Source organism: Drosophila arizonae, chromosome 3 (assembly GCF_054131065.1).
Source record: "Drosophila arizonae isolate 15081-1271.41 chromosome 3, UAZ_ARI_1.0, whole genome shotgun sequence".
In the NCBI taxonomy this organism is placed as follows: Eukaryota; Metazoa; Arthropoda; class Insecta; order Diptera; family Drosophilidae; genus Drosophila; species Drosophila arizonae.
This window is the reverse complement of record NC_142923.1, coordinates 32911177-32933846: the sequence shown is the minus strand read 5'-3', so window position 1 is coordinate 32933846 and position 22670 is coordinate 32911177. Positions and strand designations below refer to the sequence as shown.

At 37.3% G+C, this 22670-nt stretch overlaps 1 long non-coding RNA gene across 8 annotated transcripts; it reads left to right on the top strand.

Moving 5' to 3' along the window:
• The first annotated feature begins 5360 nt into the window (after positions 1 to 5360).
• On the top strand, positions 5361 to 19027 carry LOC149270119 (uncharacterized). 8 transcript variants are annotated; one of them, XR_016269326.1, is made up of 5 exons: positions 5373 to 6397; positions 9948 to 9971; positions 10137 to 10160; positions 10607 to 11037; positions 11130 to 15960. It is a non-coding gene; the product is annotated as an uncharacterized LOC149270119 (long non-coding RNA). The 8 variants fall into 8 exon arrangements; XR_016269323.1 differs by having other exon boundaries at positions 5361 to 6397; positions 6471 to 10160; XR_016269325.1 differs by having other exon boundaries at positions 5366 to 6397; positions 10137 to 11037.
• The last annotated feature ends 3643 nt before the right edge of the window (positions 19028 to 22670 follow it).

Sequence of the window (22670 nt, the reverse complement as noted above, 5' to 3'; positions counted from 1 at the left end):
ACGTGCGTTTGTTAATTGGCCAAATATTTGATTTTTTTTTTTTTTATTAATTTTTGACTGAACGGAATTTAATGAAACTTTCAGCATATGATCTACATATTATATTGAATATTTGAGAAATTTAAAAAAAAAGAAAAATCATTCACAATTAGCTATAGTGGCATCTGATTTGAACTTGAATGTTTTTACTCGATAAAAACATAACGGGATGATTTATCGAATTTTAAAAGCAAACTCGACGTCCGCGCTGTATAAACGGTCATTTTAAACAAAATTCAAGTCTCTAGCTCTTATATCTTCGGAAATCGACGCGTTCAAACATACGGACAGACGGACAGACAGACAGACGGACAGGGCCAAATCGACTCAGCTCGTCGCCCTGATCAAGAATATATATACTTTGTGGGGTCTGCCACGCCTCCTTCTGCCTGTTACATACATTTCAACAAAACCATTATACCCTGATTTCCCATTGAAAATGGGTTCAGGGTATAAAAAAAAAAATTTTTGATAAAAAATTTATATATATATATATTTTTTTTCAAAATTTTTTTTTTTTTTTTTTTTTTTTTAGTTTATATATATATATAATCATTTGTTACTTAAAATCTAATTTCTTAAGCACATCGTATAAAATAACTCCATAATTACGTTATTTTTCAAAAGGAGGGAGATGTAGTATGCATACATATTGAATATCCATTGTAATAAGAGTACTTAAAGAGTACACACTGTAACACTTTGTTGCTGTGTTTATGTAAACAGAAACCCGGTCTTTAACCCGTGGCCGAAATATGGGTCGGTCGTCGCTCTTCCAGAATATGCAAGTGTTAGCATTCTGCTGAGACGCGCCGACCACTTGACAGAACTCAAGTGTATGCATATGCACAATCGCCCAAGCTCAAGAGAGAGCATAAATACACATATAACACATACATAAATAATATATAAGAAATATACATAACTGTCTCTCTCTGCTGCCCAAACCTTATGTATCGCAGCAACGAGACTTAGGCTTATTTAGAACCTAAGTAGAATGTTTAAGGGCAGAAACAATCGAGCATTGGAAGCGGCAACACTGCTGCCTCCAGTAAATAAACTAAATATAAACCTAACAAGTAAGAAAGCTCTAGTCGAGACTGCTCGACTACGATATCCCCTGAACCCTTGGAGCAATAGATATTTCAATAATTTTTCGCGTCTTTCAGCTTACACAAGAAACACGCACACACACACGCACGTACGCACACACAGGCATACATACACACACACGCATACAGACACAAACGCATACACACACTCACATACACACACACACATACACAAACACATACATACACATACACAAACAATACACACAAACACCCACGCATAAACACGCATGGGCTGCAGTGTGCACTTACTATGGGAACTTAATTGTTTATTAATTTTTTGTAGACGTACGATCTTCATGAAACTTTCAGATTATGATTATAACATGAATGTGCATGTAATTGCCAAAGCACAAGTCTCTAGTATTTGAAATACGCTTTTTACAAAAGTGAGTGACTGAAGGTGTACTCATGGCCAGTGTTGAGCAGTGCAACATCTAGTGTCGCGAAGATCTCCAGTAGGATACGACCTCTGGCATTTGTTGTGGGGCTACCCCATTCTAGCGCCCAGGAGTTAAAATCTCCAGCTATAATGGCCTTCCGACCCCTAGCATCCTCGGCAAGCTCGTCGAGCACCGTCGTGAATTCACTGAGCTGCATGCTGGGGGCCAGATAGCAACTGTAAAGCCATAAGCTACCATATCGGCCACGTACGAACCCATTAAATGACTTAACATTCGAAAGTACGTTCGTTGAGTTGCCGCATACCCACAACGCAGCTTTGCCATTAACGTCTGTTGACCATGTCCTAGGGCAGCTGGTTCTACAGTGATGAGGCTCACTGAGAAAAGCTACATCTATACATTTTTCCCTAATGGTCTGCTCTAGAAGATCTTAGGCAGCAACACAATGATTTAAGTTAAGCTGCAAAAACATTAACATTTCATTTTACGAGCAGCTTCACGGTAAGATGGGCACTTGAATCTGCCTGCTGAATGGTCCGTCTGCTTTTCACCTTTCCGGATGCAGAGGCTACATTTTGGTGGCTTGGTGCATGCTTTGGCACTGTGACCCATCTCTCAGTGTGTATGTGTGTGTATGTATGACCGTATGCGTGTGTGTGTGTGTGTGTCTGTGTGTGCGTGTTTCTTGTGTAAGCTGAAAGACGCGAAAAATTATTGAAATACCTATTGCTCCAAGGGTTCAGGGGATCTCGTAGTGTGATGGTGAGGGGGTGAATCTAGAGGTGGGGGGTTAATTTTAACAAAAACACACACACACACACACACACGCACGCACGCTCACACAGGCATACATACACACACATACATACACACACATACTGTAGTATGCATACATATTGAATATCCATTGTAACAAGAGTACTTAAAGAGTACACACTGTAACACTTTGCTGCTGTGTTTATGTAAACAGAAACCCGGTCTTTAACCCGTGGCCGAAATATGGGTCGGTCGTCGCTCTTCCAGAATATGCAAGTGTCAGCATTCTGCTGAGACGCGCCGACCACTTGACAGAACTCAAGTGTATGCATATGCACAATCGCCCAAGCTCAAGAGAGAGCATAAATACACATATAACACATACATAAATAATATATAAGAAATATACATAACTGTCTCTCTCTGCTGCCCAAACCTTATGTATCGTAGAACCTAAGTAGAATGTTTAAGGGCAGAAACAATCGAGCATTGGAAGCGGCAACACTGCTGCCTCCAGTAAATAAACTAAATATAAACCTAACAAGTAAGAAAGCTCTAGTCGAGACTATATAATCAGAATGTAAACATATGATCAGAAAGTAAACAACATAGATATATCAATAGGAGATAAAGTCTTGTTAAGGAATGAAACAGGTCATAAGTTAGATTATAAATATACTGGTCCGTATAAAGTATCGGAAATAGGAGATAAAAATAACGTTATAATAACAAGTAATAAAAACAAAAAACAAACAGTACATAAGGATAGGTTAAAAATGTTTATTTCATAATTGTGTTTAGTATGGCCATGCTAAAACAAAAGCACTATTTTAAATTTTAATATTATTTGTAATTTCATATAAACACTAAAACTAAAAAAAAACAAGTAAGAAAATTCTAGTCGAGAGTGCTCGACTAGATACTACCCTGAACCCAACAAATAAAAATGCTCATTTAGTATGGCTGAAATTTCTATTTCGATGTATTTAAAAATATAAATAAAATACCAAACTCATTTAATGAAATATAAAAATATTTTGAAACAATTAAAAAAAATTAACATCAGTTGCATCGATCGGGATTCGAACCGCGACCTCTCGATCGAGCGTCATGCAGCTAACACACTAGGCCACCTCACTCCTGCTAGTGGCGCTGGCAAAACTCAAATAGATTCACTGCTGCAGCGCCATCTACCAAAACTAAACGAAACTAACTGCTGATGTGATTCTAAGAATCTGCTAGAATAACCAAACTATTAAAAACGCACATAAAGTATAGTTAAAATTTCAATTTCGGTGTATTTAAAAATATAAATTAAATAGAAAACTCATTTATGAAAATATAAAAATATTTTGAAACAATTAAAAAAAAAATAACATCAGTTGCATCGATCGGGATTCGAACCGAGACTTCTCGATCGAGCGTCATGCAGCATGCAACGAATGCTTTTGTTGTAGCTGCTGCACGTGCGTTTGTTAATTGGCCAAATATTTGATTTTTTTTTTTTTTATTAATTTTTGACTGAACAGAATTTAATGAAACTTTCAGCATATGATCTACATATTATATTGAATATTTGAGAAATTTAAAAAAAAAAGAAAAATCATTCACAATTAGCTATAGTGGCATCTGATTTGAACTTGAATGTTTTTACTCGATAAAAACATAACGGGATGATTTATCGAATTTTAAAAGCAAACTCGACGTCCGCGCTGTATAAACGGTCATTTTAAACAAAATTCAAGTCTCTAGCTCTTATATCTTCGGAAATCGACGCGTTCAAACATACGGACAGACGGACAGACAGACAGACGGACAGGGCCAAATCGACTCAGCTCGTCGCCCTGATCAAGAATATATATACTTTGTGGGGTCTGCCACGCCTCCTTCTGCCTGTTACATACATTTCAACAAAACCATTATACCCTGATTTCCCATTGAAAATGGGTTCAGGGTATAAAAAAAAAAAATTTTTGATAAAAAATTTATATATATATATATTTTTTTTCAAAATTTTTTTTTTTTTTTTTTTTTTTTTTTAGTTTATATATATAATCATTTGTTACTTAAAATCTAATTTCTTAAGCACATCGTATAAAATAACTCCATAATTACGTTATTTTTCAAAAGGAGGGAGATGTAGTATGCATACATATTGAATATCCATTGTAATAAGAGTACTTAAAGAGTACACACTGTAACACTTTGTTGCTGTGTTTATGTAAACAGAAACCCGGTCTTTAACCCGTGGCCGAAATATGGGTCGGTCGTCGCTCTTCCAGAATATGCAAGTGTTAGCATTCTGCTGAGACGCGCCGACCACTTGACAGAACTCAAGTGTATGCATATGCACAATCGCCCAAGCTCAAGAGAGAGCATAAATACACATATAACACATACATAAATAATATATAAGAAATATACATAACTGTCTCTCTCTGCTGCCCAAACCTTATGTATCGCAGCAACGAGACTTAGGCTTATTTAGAACCTAAGTAGAATGTTTAAGGGCAGAAACAATCGAGCATTGGAAGCGGCAACACTGCTGCCTCCAGTAAATAAACTAAATATAAACCTAACAAGTAAGAAAGCTCTAGTCGAGACTGCTCGACTACGATATCCCCTGAACCCTTGGAGCAATAGATATTTCAATAATTTTTCGCGTCTTTCAGCTTACACAAGAAACACGCACACACACACGCACGTACGCACACACAGGCATACATACACACACACGCATACAGACACAAACGCATACACACACTCACATACACACACACACATACACAAACACATACATACACATACACAAACAATACACACAAACACCCACGCATAAACACGCATGGGCTGCAGTGTGCACTTACTATGGGAACTTAATTGTTTATTAATTTTTTGTAGACGTACGATCTTCATGAAACTTTCAGATTATGATTATAACATGAATGTGCATGTAATTGCCAAAGCACAAGTCTCTAGTATTTGAAATACGCTTTTTACAAAAGTGAGGGTGAGGGGGTGAATTTAGAGGTGGGGTGCATTTTAACAAAAACCGAAATCGTATAAATTGCATATAAGCATACATTAAAAATTTGGACACTCTAGCAATAAAGGTGTAGAAGATATAATTTTATAACTTGTTTTCGATAAGATTTTTTATCGATAAAAAAAGATCGGGATGAGTTATCGATTTTTAATGATAAACTTGTTGTGCGCGCTGTAATTACGGACATTCTAAACAAATTTTGAAGTCTCTAGCTCTTATATCTTCTGAAATCGACGCGTTCATACATACGGACAGACGGACAGACGGACGGACGGACAGACCGACAGACGGACAGGGCCAAATCAACTCAGCTTGTCGCCCTGATCAAGAATATATATACTTTGTGGGGTCTGCCACGCCTCCTTCTACCTGTTACATACATTTCAACAAAACCATTATACCCTGATTTCCCATTGAAAATGGGTTCAGGCCCTCTTGCAGCGATGGATGCATGCGTGTTAAGTGATTTTTAAGGCTTGTGGTATTTCCACTTGTTTTGCAGACCTTAAAGCAATTTCTGCACACCGCACAACCATCCTTTCCTCTTTCAAAATATTTCCACACTTCGGATTTTTTTGGGGCTCCCACGGTCTTATTTTCTTCATCGGAGTCAACCCTCGCCGGGCCTAAAACACACAAGCTATGATTCCAAGCTTTTCCAATAGTATATATCAATTGTACTTACGTTTTCTTCCCAAAAACTGATCCATTTTTTTTCTTTCTATTGCAATTAAATTAAATCAATCAATTTGTATACAATTTAGCAAAATTAAATAAATGCGCTTCTTACACAGTTAAAACCAACGCCAAGAATAACCATTTTTTCGATATATCGATACTAAGAAAGCCATATCGATCTTTTGCCAAAATTCGAAAATATCGATTATAACGATTCCGATCCGATATTTTTGCAGCACTAGGATCGATACATTTGAAGCTGGAGGGTGAACAATATCAGACGTGTGTATATCAAGAAATTAAGAAATAAAGAAATTAAATAAAAGGCCTACTACAATTTTTAATTTTGCCTAACCGTAAAGGTAATTTTTGAGGGCTTTTAGTGCCCAATAATCGCCAACATTTCTTTTTCATTAGTGGCATAATTTTCTTCAGATTTTGACAATGTTCTTGAAAGGAGGCATATGGGTCGTTTATTCTGAGATAAGACTGCTCCAATTGCATAATTAGTTGCGTCTGTTGTTAATTGAAATTCCTTATTAAAGTCTGGGTAATGTAAAATGACTTCATCGGATATTAGAGCGTTTTTTATTTTTTCAAAGGAATCAATGGCTTCTTGATTGAGATTAATTAGTTTTTTTTGAAGACTGGACTTTTGGACTCCCCTCTTAAAAGAGAGCTAAGTGGTTTTGCCAACTTAGCGAAATCTCTTATGAACCTTCTATAGTAGCTAGAGAGTCCGAAGAAAGATCTCAAATCTTTAAGTGTTTTTGGATAGGGATACTTGGCTATGGTTGCTATTTTGTCTGGGTTAGTCTCAAAGCCGAGAAATTCTACTTTGTCTTTAAAGAACTCGCATTTGTCTAACTGACATTTCATGTTCGCTTCTTGAAGAGTTCGAAAAATTGTGTCAAGATTTTCTGCATGTGTTTCATTATCTTTGCTAAATATGATAATGTCATCTATGTATATGAAGCATATCTTGCCGATATGATCACGAAGAATGTCGTCTAGTGGTCTTTGAAAAATAGAAGGTGCGTTTTTCAGACCGAAAGGGAGTCGTGTAGACTCGTATTTTCCGTTGTTTACGGAGAAGGCGGTCTTTTCGATATCTGCTTCTTTTAATGGAATTTAGTGGAACCCACTTTTTAGGTCAAGCACTGAAAAAATTTTATTATTTCCAAGTTTTGCTAGTACTTCATTTATTTCTGGAATAGGGTATTTATCTGCTATTGTTTCTTTATTAAGCTTTCTGTAATCAAAAGGCATTCTATACTTTTTCTCTTGGGATGCATCCATTTTTTTGGGAACAATCCACACGGGTGAATTGTAGGGTGATCGGGATGGGCGAATAATTCCGTTCTCTAAAAGTTCCCGTATTTGTTTATGGACTTCATCTTTTAAAGACATTGGGAAATGGTAAAATTTCGAATATATGGGTGAATCTATCTTGGGTCGAATTTCTGCTTTTACGTTTGTTGTGTAGGTTAATTTTTCATTTGGGGTGGCAAATAAATTGGGGTGTTTCGTAACTAACTGTTTTAATCTTTCTTTCTGTTCGCTTGTCATGTGATCTGTCCGTACCTGTACCTGTACCTGTACCTAAGGGGTATAAACATGGTATTTTAATTATTAAATGGTTTTTGCTGCTGTGTACGCTGTAATCCACAGCAGCAAAAACCAATTAATAATTAAAGATACCATGTTTATACCCCTTAGGTACAGGTACAGGTACAAGGCTGTCGTTGCCCAGAATTGCGTCAAATGCTTTTAACGTAGGTAATAGGAAAAATTTTACTTGAATATCTTGTCTGTCAAAGAGATTAGCGATTTTATGGTGAGTTATTTTTATATTTCCGCCGACTTTTACGGCTTCGAAAGGCTTTTGATAGGGAATCGGGTTAGAAACTAGTTAGGGCTGTATGTAATTACTGTTTGAACCTGTGTCTATTAGTATTTTAAGTATCTCTCCGCTTTTTGTCTTACATTCTATGTAAGGAAGCGAAGAGCTAGTTATTCTAAAAAATTGATGTTAGCATGTTCAGTGGAGCTCTCTTGTTCGTCGTCATCTTGTTCTATTTGTTGTGCGTACTCTTGTAGTGATTGTTCGTGTTCGGTCTGTTGTTCATAGCTTTCGATGGCCTGTCCGTATTCTTCCATAGTTATGTAAGCGTTGTGGTTGTCATTGTCGGGATATTCCTCTCCTGATTGAATATTAAAGTGTGTTGAGCTATCGAGATTTTTCGAATAGCTTTAAATTATTAAACGATTGAATTTACTTAATGATTAGTTTATTAGCGATTATTAGAATTCACAGAGTTTATGTGAAAGACGCGAGCAAGCGACTAGGCTGTCGTGCTGTCCGCTACTATGTTTGTAATAGTCAATCTAACACTGGATCTGCTCTAAACAAGAGTTAATTGCATACTAAGTACAATGTACGCGATTCGTCGGCGGATTATGCTGAGCCGGTGCGTGGGTGAAAAACACAACGCAAAAGGGAGAGCGTGATCTCCGTTACAAATTCTCTTAAATGATAACATATTCTATGAACTGCCGCTCTTAATTACAATGAAGCGATGATTGCTGAGCCCAACAGTGTCTTTTATCGGTTGTATTTGCTATTGGTGGGGGTCTTCTCCCTGGTTAAAAATTTGGCCTGTTCATGTAATTTATCATCCGTGTTTGGATGCTTTTGTCAACGTCCATTGGTTCGGGGCGTGGCAGTGGTTTGCGTGCTAATGGTCGGGGCGGTACGTTTGTCTGATGAGGTTACGTTTGGTAAGGTTGTTGTCTATGGTATTGGTGTCCCTGATTCATGGTATTTGGCCATGCATGTTGCATTGGCACTTGAGCTCTGAAACCAATTGGTGCAGTTCTCATCATCTGAGGGGGATTTTGCGTGTATTGAACCATACGCGGTGGTAGCATAGGTGGTGTTGCGTTTTGGGCTATGCTTTTGTGACCTGTTTGATGGCTTTTATTGAAGGCCATGTTTATAGTCTATAGTTTTGATTTTCTAATTTTAAGCATAAATGGAGGGCTGAGGGAAGGTCTGTTGGTTCCTTTATGTTAAGAATAAGTGGCAAGTCTCCTCTCAGACCTCTGATGAAAGTGTCTAATGCTTTTTCCCTGTACATTTTTGTCATGAGGATTTCTGATTCTCTATTGAGTTCCATACATCCTACTTTGTTCAGTATTAAAGTCAACTGGTTGTAAACAACCTGATAGGACTGTTCTACTGTCTGGTTGTTGCCCTGTATTAATTAATTATTAATTATCTCTTAATTGTCTCGTATTCTAATGTATTTATATCTCTTTTATCTGCATAGTGCAATGTGAGACACTTGGAGATGGCATTCCAATTAAGGGGCACATTGTACGACTCGAGGGCCGCGTCAGCTTGGCCGATAATCTTATTTCTCACGGTATGCAAAATGCCATAGTACATTGGTGATCCAACTTGGCTTGCATATATGGAGAGTATGCGATCCACGCTCTTTTTCCGTGAGCTAAATTCGATTTTATTGCCGGAAAATTCCCTAAGACTTTTGACAATGTCTGGTACTCTGTTAAGGTCGTTTAAATTTTGACTGTCATTTATGGTCTGATCGTCCACGTCATTGAATTCCCTGGAAGGGTTAACTATTTGTCTCACTAGCGTTGGTAGTTGTTCTGTCAAAATTTGAGCGACAGTGGCTGCAATCAACTGTTCTGCGTTATTCGCCATGCCTCTGTTCTGTAAGTGTTCGTTTTGACGGTCTATATGTCGTTGTTGCTGTCTATTGATAGTATGTGCACCTACTTGGGGTTGTTCGACTAACACTGGGGGCCTAATCAAATTATTCTCGTTAGCCATACGTTATTAACTGCCTTTTATTGTGACTTTGAACTATTGTTTTTTGTTTACAGGTGGATTTCTGATTGAATTTATTGGTTAGTGTTAGTTTATGAATATCATTAGTACAACTTAATTTCTATAAAAATAAAAATATTTTATTATAATAAAATTTTTATTTTTTATTTTTTTCTTTTTTTTTAATTTAAATTTTATTTGTATTTTATATTAAGACCAGTTGTTTTATTGTTTTATGTTTACAGGTGGATTTCTGATTGAATTTATTGGTTAGTGTTAGTTTATGAATATCATTAGTACAACTTAAGTTCTATAAAAATAAAAATATTTTATTAATTTTTTTATATTATTATATTTTATTAATAATAACATTTTTATTTATTTATTTTTTTTTAATTTAAATTTTATTTGTATTTTATATTAAGACCAGTTGCTGGTTTTTCCCTTCTATTTTGGAGGGTCCCTTGGGAATCGCAAAGTTGGGCTATTTTATACTACTTTTGTAGTCACTTTAAATTTGACCGCCTTACGCTTTTTTAATTTTTGTGTTTTCTTAATATTTTAATTTTTCTCTTTATTTTTCTCAAAATTTTTCTTAAATTTTCTTAAACTTGTTTAACTTTCATTTTTCTCAAAATTTTTTGCTTATATTTAATTTATTTAATTTTGATTTTTCTTAAATTTTCTTATATTGTATTACACTTGTTCGTTTTAGTTTTGTTAGTTTCGTATTCTTATATTTCTAACTTACAATAATGATGATGTGGCGGTTTTCACTGCTGATCCGGATTTCATCCTTTTCGGCTGTTCCTACTGGGGATCCTGCGACCGGACTCCGTTGAAGTATCCTGTGGGCGGACCGTACAGGACTACCGTCCACCGATGGGCAATCGAACGATCACGTTCCAGACTACCTCTAACGAATTTCACCGAACGTCGAAGCTACGCGACGTGAGTCGCTTTGGTGATTTTCGGTCGCGCTCGTACAGGCGCTTTGCTGTTTTGTAACGCGATCGAATTTTCGTTTTATTTAAACCGACTCTGCTTTTAACTTGCAGTATCACGCACGTACTAAACGTTTTGCTGTATTGCGCGCGAAGCCGGTCCCTGCTCGGGTGCCAGTGAAGTTCTTTCTTTATTTAAACGGTAAAAAAAAATTTATTTTATTGCTTAAAAGCAGTCCGTTTTATTTAAGAACAAATTTGCAACTAAATTACTTAAATCAATTCTATCCCTAGCTAAGCTGTGGTTCAGTCGATGACGTTGGCAGCGGCGTCGCTCGTGGTGTTGTTGAACCGTTGTGCAATTCTTCTTAGAATTGCTGGAGCTCTGGTTGGCGTGTGCAGGAAGTCCGCTAGACATTGAGTCAGCAGTTTTGGCTTATTGGTCTGATCAGCTTGTTACGTTTTTTTTGCGTTGCAACAATTCCCATTGGGTTTTGTTGCAATGAAGAATATTTTTGTTTTTAACTTGAAGAATATATTTGTTGTTAACTTATATCACTGACCAGAGAACACATAGACTAGACATGTAGAACAAACTTTTTCAACACCGAAAAAATGCGCTGAACGGACCGGACAACTTCGTATTTGGTCGGCTCGGTCTTCTGAGGCTCAAGCAGTAAAAATAAGGCAAGACAAAATCAGTGTGCTGCGACTGCTGCCACGAAATGCACGCATTACTAAATGAAGCACGGCTATGCGCTCTTTTTCCCTTACTCACTCTCTCCCTCTCTTTATGCTCTCTCTCTCTCTCTCTCTCTCTATATGGTCTCTCAAATAGCAGCAGCGCACAGAAATTGAATATTGTTCTCGACGATCCCAGCTCTTTCCTCTTGAGTGAAGGGTATACCGAAATCATAAAAGCATTTGTCACGCTCATGCAAACAAAATGTAAGCGTTTCGATGGTTATTCGTGGGAAGGGTATGAAAGCGTTGATACGCATAAACAATATTATTTCGCGACGGGCAAGTACACACACACTTGTAGTCCCTTGCTAAATGTATGAGCGTTTGTGACCTGCGTGCGTTACTCTTACTGCTTGTAGCAATTTTAAAGTCCAGCATTTGCATTTGGTCGGTCTTACGGACTGTCATAACCACTTTAAACAGATGTACTATGTATGAACATACATACATATGTACATAAGTACATTTATATATTATTATTGCTAATCATGTTTATAAATGTGTTTATATCCGTAAATAATTATATATAATTAAAATTATTTTAAACACATTTTTAACCGAAAAAATTATCGTAAAACACTACTACCGACCAAATACGAAGTTGTCCGGTCCGTTCAGCGCATTTTTTCGGTGTTGAAAAAGTTTGTTCTACATGTCTAGTCTATGTGTTCTCTGGTCAGTGCTTATATGTATGGGAGATGAACATCGGCGTGTGCCTCCCTTAACTTAGAATGGTGTGAACGATTTTGGGTTTTATATGAAGAATCGCTTTTACAGTTAAGTAGATGATTTTATTTCAATGATCGTGGGTTTGCCTATCCAAATAATTTTGTTTTTTAAATGTAGTACTTGATTAATCCCAGTGGGCAAATTGGAATGCGATTTTCGATCCCTTGCACCTGCACATATTCTGGTGAAATTTACCCTTTTAATAAGAAGCATATATATGTACATACATACATATAGTGCCCAAATGGACACATTTTAAAGTGTGCATCAGTTAGATGTCATACAAATCAATCAATTAACAAGTAAGAAAGCTCTAGTCGAGACTGCTCGAGAGACACGCAGACACACACACACACACACACGCACACACAAGCATAATCACGCATGGGCGGCAGTGTGCGCTTACTATGAGAACTCAATTGTTTAATACCTTTTATTGTGGACGTACGATCTTCATGAAACTTTCAGATTATGATTATAACATAGATATGCATGTATTTGCTGAAGCACAAGTTTCTAGTATTTGAAATACGCTTTTTACAAAAGTGAGGGTGTTGGGGTGAATATAGGGGTGGAGGGTACATTTTAACAAAACCCGAAATTGTATAAATTGCATATTACATTAATAATTTGGAGACTCTAGCAATAAAGGTGTAGAAGATATAATTTGATAACTGGTTTTCGATAAGGTTTTTATCGATAAAAAAAGATCGGGATGAGTTATCGATTTTTAATGATAAACTCGATATCCGCGCTGTAATTACGAACGTTAAAAAAAATTTGAAGTCTCTAGCTCTTATACACTTCGCGTCATCAGGTTAGCGCCCCCCCTTACACTAATTTTCTTTTACGTTTTTCTCTTTGCCTATTGCACGTAACTTCTTGGTTTTTTTTTTATTTCATTATCATCATATGAGATGTCTCTCATACCAAAAAAAAGCGCGAGTGAAAACCCGTTATGTTTTATTTTTTATTCTTTTCTATTTTCGCAAAAAATGTGTGCACTTATTTTGCGTCATCAGATTAGCGCCCCTAAATGCAATTGTAATTATCTTGCTTATTTTGGCAATTACACTCACCAAATTTTTTGTGAAGCTCAAAGTATTCAATATATTTATAGTATGGGTAAAGAAACAGTTTTATCTTTGGTTGAAAATCAAAGATTGAGGCCTACTTTGAATCTAGACTATGCAACCATAAAATTGCTGAAAAAACAGGAAAAAACAGAAAACTAAGTGGCAATTTTCTTACAAATAGGGAAAACTATGGAAAAAACTATATAAGCGGTAATAATCAAGTGATTTCAGAAGGAAATAGAAGAGCATTAGTTCGGGAAGCTTCGAATTCCCATGAATCGACCACCAAGATTAGGGTTAAAATCAGTGTTAGGACGAGCTTATCAACGGTCCAAAGAGCAATTAAGAAAGTTAATTAATTAAAGAAACAGAATGTAAAAAAAAAGACACCAGTCGATATGCTAAGAAAAGAAATACGCATTAATTTTGGCCGGGCGAACATGACGTGGTCCAATGGCAGCATGTTGTCTTTTCTGATGAGAAAAATTGAATTTGGAAAGAACTGATGGCTAAATTTATTATATCCATGACCTACGCATAGAAGAACATTATTTGGAACGGTTTCCAAGCCGTTGCGGCGGGGGGTTGTTGTAAAATTGATGTAGGGTGCAATATCTTACTACAGCGCTTGTAAGCTTCAATTTTTGACATCGCGCATGAACGCATAGGACTATAACACCGTGTTTAAAACTGCTGTTCCGCATTTCTATAACCTGTCTGAAAACCGGCATTAGATTTCCCAGCATGATAATGCTCCAAATCCAAATCCAAATCCCCGAAGTCCTGGATTCAGGGCCAAAAAATTGATCTCATGGAGTGGCCACCATACTCACTCGACCTTAATATCATTGGAAACGTCTGGGGATGGTTGGTCAGGAAGTATATGAGTCCGGAAAGCATTATAGTGCAAAGACAGAGTTAATCGAAGGTACTGAACACGCTTGGCCAACCATATCCTTGAATAATATTGAACAACTTTATAATTCCACTCCTAATCGAATTTTTGAAGTAATTTCAAACAAAAAACGGCACTACGCACTACTAATATTACCTAAAAATAATAATAGCTTAAAATACAGGTGTTATTTTTGGTCATTAACTTAAATAAATTGAATTTAGCGCAGGGGGCGCTAATCTGATGACCAAATTTTTGTTACATGTTTTTTGTACATTTTACAAAAAAAATTATTTAAAAATAATCCTTATTGTTACAGTAGCCATTCTTTTTGTATTTTAAAGAGAAATAAATGGAGTATAATGTAAAAAAATTTCAAAGATGGAGCTCTGATGGTTTAGATTTTATTTAGCTTTGAGATTGAGTGTAAAGGGGGGCGCTAACCTGATGACGCGCAGTGTATCTTCGGAAATCGACGCGTTCAAACATACGGACAGACGGACAGACGGACGGACGGACAGACAGACAGACAGACGGACAGGGCCAAATCAACTCAGCTCGTCACCCTGATCAAGAATATATATACTTTGTGGGGTCTGCCACGCCTCCTTCTGCCTGTTACATACATTTCAGCAAAACCATTATACCCTGATTTCCCATTGAAAATGGGTTCAGGGTATAAAAAATATCTATAAAAGTAATGGGAAGTGCACTTGTTACTTTAGTTAGCTACTTAAATGTAAGCGCGCCTATTCAAATAAAACCCAAAATCGCTCACACCATTCTAAGTTGAGGGAGGCACATGCCAATGTTCATCTCCCATGCAAACATACACGCACATGTAAAGGCACACATGCATACAAGTGCTTCTACAAGTTATATCCCATAATTGTGAGCAGCGCCTCCCATGCGTACACACAATCAAATGTATATACATACATACACACATATGTATGTGAGCACTTCACAAGATCGACAAATGCAAATTTAAAATTGCTATAGGCAGAAAGAGCTTCGCACACAGGCATACAAATGCTCATAGTACATGTAGCATACTGTAAGTGTGTGTGTGCATGCTCGTCGCGAAAACATTTTCATTATGCGCATCAACGCTTTCACACCCTTCCCACAAATAATAACGAAAACGCATGGCAAACTGTTTGAAAAGTTCGGTATACTCTTCACACAGAAGGGAAGGCATGGGTTCTCGCTGCGAAGAAATTTAAATTTTTGTGAGCTGCTGCTTGTGCTCACATGCATACATACATACACATATTTGAGAGAGCAGAGAGCATTGAGAGAGAGAGAGAGAGAGCAAGGGAAACATTCAGCGCAGAGGGATCTTTTGTTCAACACTCGACCACCTCGGTTGAGCGCATGAAGCGAAATAATTGTGTATTTTTTCGTAGCCCGAACCCAAAAAGTGAGGAGCCGAGCAAATACGAAGTGTCTGGGAGATAACACCCGAAAAAAAGTGTGCAATACGCTTTACACTACTTGTCCGGTCTATGTGTTCTCTGGTTAGTGTCACTAAATTTTACGTGCGTATGTCTGTGTGTGTGCGTGTATGTGTGCAAGTGCGAATAATTATTGAAATATTTGTTGCTCGAAGGGTTCACGGGATCTCGTAGTCGGGCAGTCTCGACTACAGCTTTCTTGTTTTTTTTTTTTTTTTTTTATTGCATAACTTACAAAACCATTACCTACAAAACAAAACTTATGAAAAACATATCAGGCACTTTTTCTCCTTAAAAACTTATTAAAAACAAGTAAGAAAACTTTAGTCGAGAGTGCTCGACTAGATACTACCCTGAACCAGTGACCAGAGAACACATAGACTAGACATGTAGAACAAACTTTTTCAACACCGAAAAAATGCGCTGAACGGACCGGACAACTTCGTATTTGGTCGGCTGGGTCTTCTGAGGCTCAAGCAGTGAAAATAAGGCAAGACAAAATCAGTGTGCTGCGACTGCTGCCACGAAATGCACGCATTACTAAATGGAGCATGGCTGTGCGTTCTTTTTCCCTTACTCACTCTCTCCCACTCTTTATGCTCTCTCTCTCTCTCTATATGGTCTCTCAAATAGCAGCAGCGCACAGAAATTGAATATTGTTCGCGACGATCCCAGCACTTTCCTCTTGAGTGAAGGGTATACCGAAATCATAAAAGCATTTGTCACGCTCATGCAAACAAAATGTAAGCGTTTCGATGGTTATTCGTGGGAAGGGTATGAAAGCGTTGATACGCATAAACAATATTATTTCGCGACGGGCAAGTACACGCACACTTGTAGTCCCTTGCTACATATATGAGCATTTGTGACCTGCGTGCGTTATTCTTGCTGCTTGTAGCAATTTTAAAGCCCAGCATTTGCATTTGGTCGGTCTTACGTACTGTCATAACCACTTTAAACAGATGTACTATGTATGAACATACATACATATTTACATAAGTACATTTATATATTATTATTGCTAATCATGTTTATAAATGTGTTTATATCCGTAAATAATTATATATAATTAAAATTATTTTATACACATTTTTAACCGAAACAAGTAAGAAAGCTCTAGTCGAGACTGCTCGACTACGAGATCCCCTGAACCCTTGGAACAATAGATATTTCAATAATTTTTCGCGTCTTTCAGCTTACACAAGAAACACGTACACACAAACACACAGGCACGTACGCACACACAGGCATACATACACACACACGCATACAGACACACATACACACACACACACGCATACATACACAAACGCATACACACACACATACACATACACACACACATACACAAACACATACACACACAAGCACCCACGCATAAACACGCATGGGCTGCAGTGTGCGCAAACTATGAGAACTTAATTGTTTAATAACTTTTTTTATAGACGTACGATCTTCATGAAACTTTCAGATTATGATTATAACATGGATATGCATGTAATTGTAATTGTAAAAGCACAAGTCTCTAGTATTTGAAATACGCTTTTTACAAAAGTGAGGGTGAGGGGGTGAATTTAAGGGTGGGGGGTAAATTGTAACAAAAACCGAAATTGTATAAATTGCATGAGCATACATTAAAAATTTGGAGACTCTAGCAATAAAGGTGTAGAAGATATAATTTTATAACTAGTTTTCGATAAGGTTTTTTATCGATAAAAAAAAGATCGGGATGAGTTATCGATTTTTAAGGATAAACTTGATATGCGCGCTGTAATTACGGACATTTAAAAAAAAATTTGAAGTCTCTAGCTCTTATATCTTCTGAAATCGACGCGTTCATACATACGGACAGACGGACAGACGGACAGACAGACGGACAGGGCCAAATCAACTCAGCTCGTCACCCTGATCAAGAATATATATACTTTGTGGGGTCTGCCACGCCTCCTTCTCCCTGTTACATACATTTCAACAAAACCATTATACCCTGATTTCCCATTGAAAATGGGTTCAGGGTATAAAAATTATCGTAAAACACTACTAACTTTATTAAATGCTTTGCAATATATGAAATACACATGTCATATTATACTCAAGCTTTACTCATTATTGTCAAAAATTTCTAATTAAGTCACAATGGCCCATTTGATAGTCACCCTACGATTCAAATCATACAAAATTTACAAACTACTAAATCCAGAGAAAACAAATAAGAAAGCTCTAGTCGAGACTGCTCGACTACGAGATCCCCTGAACCCTTGGAGCAATAGATATTTCAATAATTTTTCGCGTCTTTCAGCTTACACAAGAAACACGCACACACACACACACACACATAGGCACGTACGCACACACAGGCATACATACACACACACGCATACAGACACACATACACACACACACACGCATACATACACAAACGCATATACACACACATACACATACATGTGCATCGCACGATGGCAAAGAAGGTGGAATAGCTCAGCTAAAGGGCGGTGGACGCACAAGCTCATCCCGGAGCTTGAACCATGGGTTAACCGCAAACATGGCGAGGTTAACTTCTACCTTACGCAGATCCTCTCGGGTCATGGATGCTTTCGGAGCTATTTGAAGCGCTTTGGCCACGAGGAATCTGACGAGTGCCCCTGGTGCGAGCGAGGGCATGTGGAAGACGCCAACCACATTCTTTTCGAATGTGGACGGTTTCTGGAGGAGAGGCGTCGTCTGGAAGAAGCAGTGGGCCGCTCCATCAGAGCGGACAACTTAGTCAACGCCATGCTGGAATCGGAGGAAGCTTGGGAACTAACAAGCACCTTCGCGGCCACGGTGATGATGGAGCTCCGCAGAGTCGAGCGATCGAGAAGACGAGCTGTCCCAGGCTAAGGTAGCGCATAGTGCTTGCGAAGCAATGCTTTACGGCCGTCCCGCAAGCACCGCGCGCTATTCTAGCCACCACGCATCTTGCAATTTGTATAATTTTGTCAATAAATGAATATAAAAAAAAAAAAAAAAAAAAGGAAAAAAAAAACACATACACATACACACACACATACACAAACACATACACACATACACAAACACATACACACACAAGCACCCACGCATAAACACGCATGGTCTGCAGTGTGCGCTTACTATGAGAACTTAATTGCTTAATAACTTTTTTTATGGACGTACGATCTTCATGAAACTTTCAGATTATGATTATAACATGGATATGCATGTAATTGTAATTGTAAAAGCACAAGTCTCTAGTATTTGAAATACGCTTTTTACAAAAGTGAGGGTGAGGGGGTGAATTTAAGGGTGGGGGGTAAATTTTAACAAAAACCGAAATTGTATAAATTGCATGTAAGCATACATTAAAAATTTGGAGACTCTAGCAATAAAGGTGTAGAAGATATAATTTTATAACTGGGTTTCGATAAGGTTTTTTATCGATAAAAAAGAAATCGGGATGAGTTATCGAATTTTAATGATAAACTTGACATGCGCGCTGTAATTACGGACATTTAAAAAAAAAATTTGAAGTCTCTAGCTCTTATATCTTCTGAAATCGACGCGTTCATACATACGGACAGACGGACAGACAGACGGACAGGGCCAAATCAACTCAGCTCGTCACCCTGATCAAGAATATATATACTTTGTGGGGTCTGCCACGCCTCCTTCTCCCTGTTACATACATTTCAACAAAACCATTATACCCTGATTTCCCATTGAAAATGGGTTCAGGGTATAATTAGCTTGCCATCCCATACAAGCATACACATACACAAATGTATGTATGCATGTGCTCACTTCACAAGGCAGACCAACGGCAACTTTTGGGCTGATAATAGACGAAAATACTGAGAAAGAATTTAGTTTCGCGACGCACGCACACAAAAGCACATACACGTAGCAAGGATGTAAATGTGTGTGTGCATGCTCGTCGCGAAAATGTATTCTTTCTGTGCAGAACAGGCTGTGCAAATTGTAAAGCCCAAAATTTGCCGTTGGTCTGCCTTGTGAAGTGAGCACATGCATATGTATTTCGGAACAGTATTTTTATCAGTCATCGTTTCGCGCAGCGAGTTTCGACCGCACTTGAATTCTGGACGCAACTACTTGTGTCTCTCAATTATTCTTTGTGCCTACCATCGAACCTCACTCGGCGACAGCGACACAACGCTGTCGCCCCGCTAAAACGGTACTTCTTAAGCGACAAAATACAAATATTGGCTGATGCAATATGATGAAATCAAAATTCAAAACTACAACCACATACATACAACCTCATTACACACCGACACTACAACCACACGCATAAGTGCGAAGGCATACAGAAAAGGGAAAATATGCGAGTAGGTAGTAAGCACAATTATAGTGCTCGCCAACATATTAATACTACTTGCTTCGACACGGCCATCCTGACTCTAACACGCCCTCGTGTGTGAAATAATAACATTTAAGTCTTTCTTTTCTTTTATTGTTTCTTCATATTCCTTTTTTTTTTTTTTTTTAATCAAACGATATACATCATTCTTTACAAAATCGATCTTCTTTTCATGTAATTTGTTAACTCGTATTAACTTATCATTATAACAATACATTTCCATTCAATTCATATAAAGCATCAGCTTCTATGTATTACCAAAATACCTGAACATAATTATAATTTTTATTTATTATTATTATTTATATTTCTTTGATAAGTAGTTTTGTTAGCATTCTTCTTTAAACATTATTTACTCCATTTCATTCAACATTATATAATCAAATGCCCCACACGCCATGATCAAAACTACATCAGTACGTTTTGCACTTGTGCTTGCATTATTATATAATCAACATTATATAATCAAATGCCCCACACGCCATGATCAAATCTACTTCAGTACATTTTGCACTTGTGCTTGCATTATTATATAATCAAGTACTCTGCCATTTTCTTTGGCCAGCCGTACTCTTCACTCTCTATAGTGACTTCACTATCCTTCACTTTCTTAAGTGACTTCAACATTCTCAACCTTTTTATTCTCACTGTCTTTTTCAACAGTTTCTCAATACATTACTGTCTCTTCCAACAGCTTCTCAAAGCAATACTGTCTCTTCCAACAGTTTCACTTTCAATATCATTCAAATGATCATCACAACATTCCGAATTCAACTGACATACATCCACTCAATCTGGCAACTTCCTCATATCATCATAAGTATGATTGTATTTTCTATTATTTAACTATTTGTTCCTATTATTAATTTTCTAACAATTCAGATGCTTACAACTGTCCTCTAAACTTTAAATTTAACTTTGTTCGAAAGCTTTCTTAATTTTTCAAAAACACTGAGAGATCTTCCAAAAAAAAATATAATACTTTTAACTTGTACATTTCCTTTAAAAACCTTTTTTTTTTTTATACCCTGAACCCATTTTCAATGGGAAATCAGGGTATAATGGTTTTGTTGAAATGTATGTAACAGGGAGAAGGAGGCGTGTCAGACCCCACAAAGTATATATATTCTTGATCAGGGTGACGAACTGAGTTGATTTGGCCCTGTCCGTCTGTCTGTCCGTCTGTCCGTCTGTCCGTATGTATGAACGCGTCGATTTCAGAAGATATAAGAGCTAGAGACTTCCAATTTTTTTTAAAATGTCCGTAATTACAGCGCGCATATCAAGTTTATCATTAAAAATCGATAACTCATCCCGATCTTTTTTTATCGATAAAAAACCTTATCGAAAACCAGTTATAAAATTATATCTTCTACACCTTTATTGCTAGAGTCTCCAAATTTTTAATGTATGCTTATATGCAATTTATACAATTTCGGTTTTTGTCAAAATTAACCCCCCACCTCTAAATTCACCCCCTCACCCTCACTTTTGTAATAAGCGTATTTCAAATACTAGAGACTTGTGCTTTGGCAATTACATGCATATTCATGTTATAATCATAATCTAAAAGTTTCATGAAGATCGTACGTCCACAAAAAAAGTTATTAAGCAATTAAGTTCTCATAGTAAGCGCACGCTGCAGCCCATGCGTGTTTATGCGTGCGTGCTTGTGTGTGTATGTGTGTGTGTATGCGTTTGTGTGTGTATGCGTGTGTGTGTGTGTGTATGTGTGTCTGTATGCGTGTGTGTGTATGTGTGCCTGTGTGTGCGTACGTGTCTGTGTGTGTGTGTGTGTGTGCGTGTTTCTTCTGTAAGCTGAGAGACGCGAAAAATTATTGAAATATCTATTGCTCCAAGGGTTCAGGGGATCTCGTAGTCGAGCAGTCTCGACTAGAGCTTTCTTACTTGTTTTTTTTTTTTGTTTATTTATTTATTTTTTGAAACAAATATCACTACGGCCCTTCTGACATTTACACGTCCTCGTGAGTACAAAGTATAGATAACACATTAACTCGTGTTCCTAACAGCGCTAGCAAACCTATGACATGTTTATCATTAAGACTCTGAGGTATAGTGTCTGATGTCCACAGTGTGTCTCACATGTTACGTTCCACTACTCTTCCTACTCACTACTGACGTCTCTTTCAACGCCTTCATTTCTTTCTTCTCAACTGTCCTCACCCTTTAAGACTTTCTTTTACTCATTTACCAAAATAAATTACAAGTGAAATACAAAAAGCTGATTGACATCAACATTTAACCCCTGGGAATCAAAGCAAGGATCGAGCCTCGGCCAAAGAATTGCAACTTATTCACAAAATTAATTCCGCCAGAATCTCTGCGCTGTTCAGCCATATGATACTTACTAATGCATGAGAGATTTCTAGAAAATAAGTCAACATTACCCATTCTTATTCCCTCTATGTACTGCAAATCAAATGAAAACATCTATAAATTAGCACACCATCTTTGTGTCCTGTAAAATATGTTACGTTTAGTTCTTGATGCCTAATTAACAATCAATAAAAACGACAATATTTGTGTCCGTCCAAT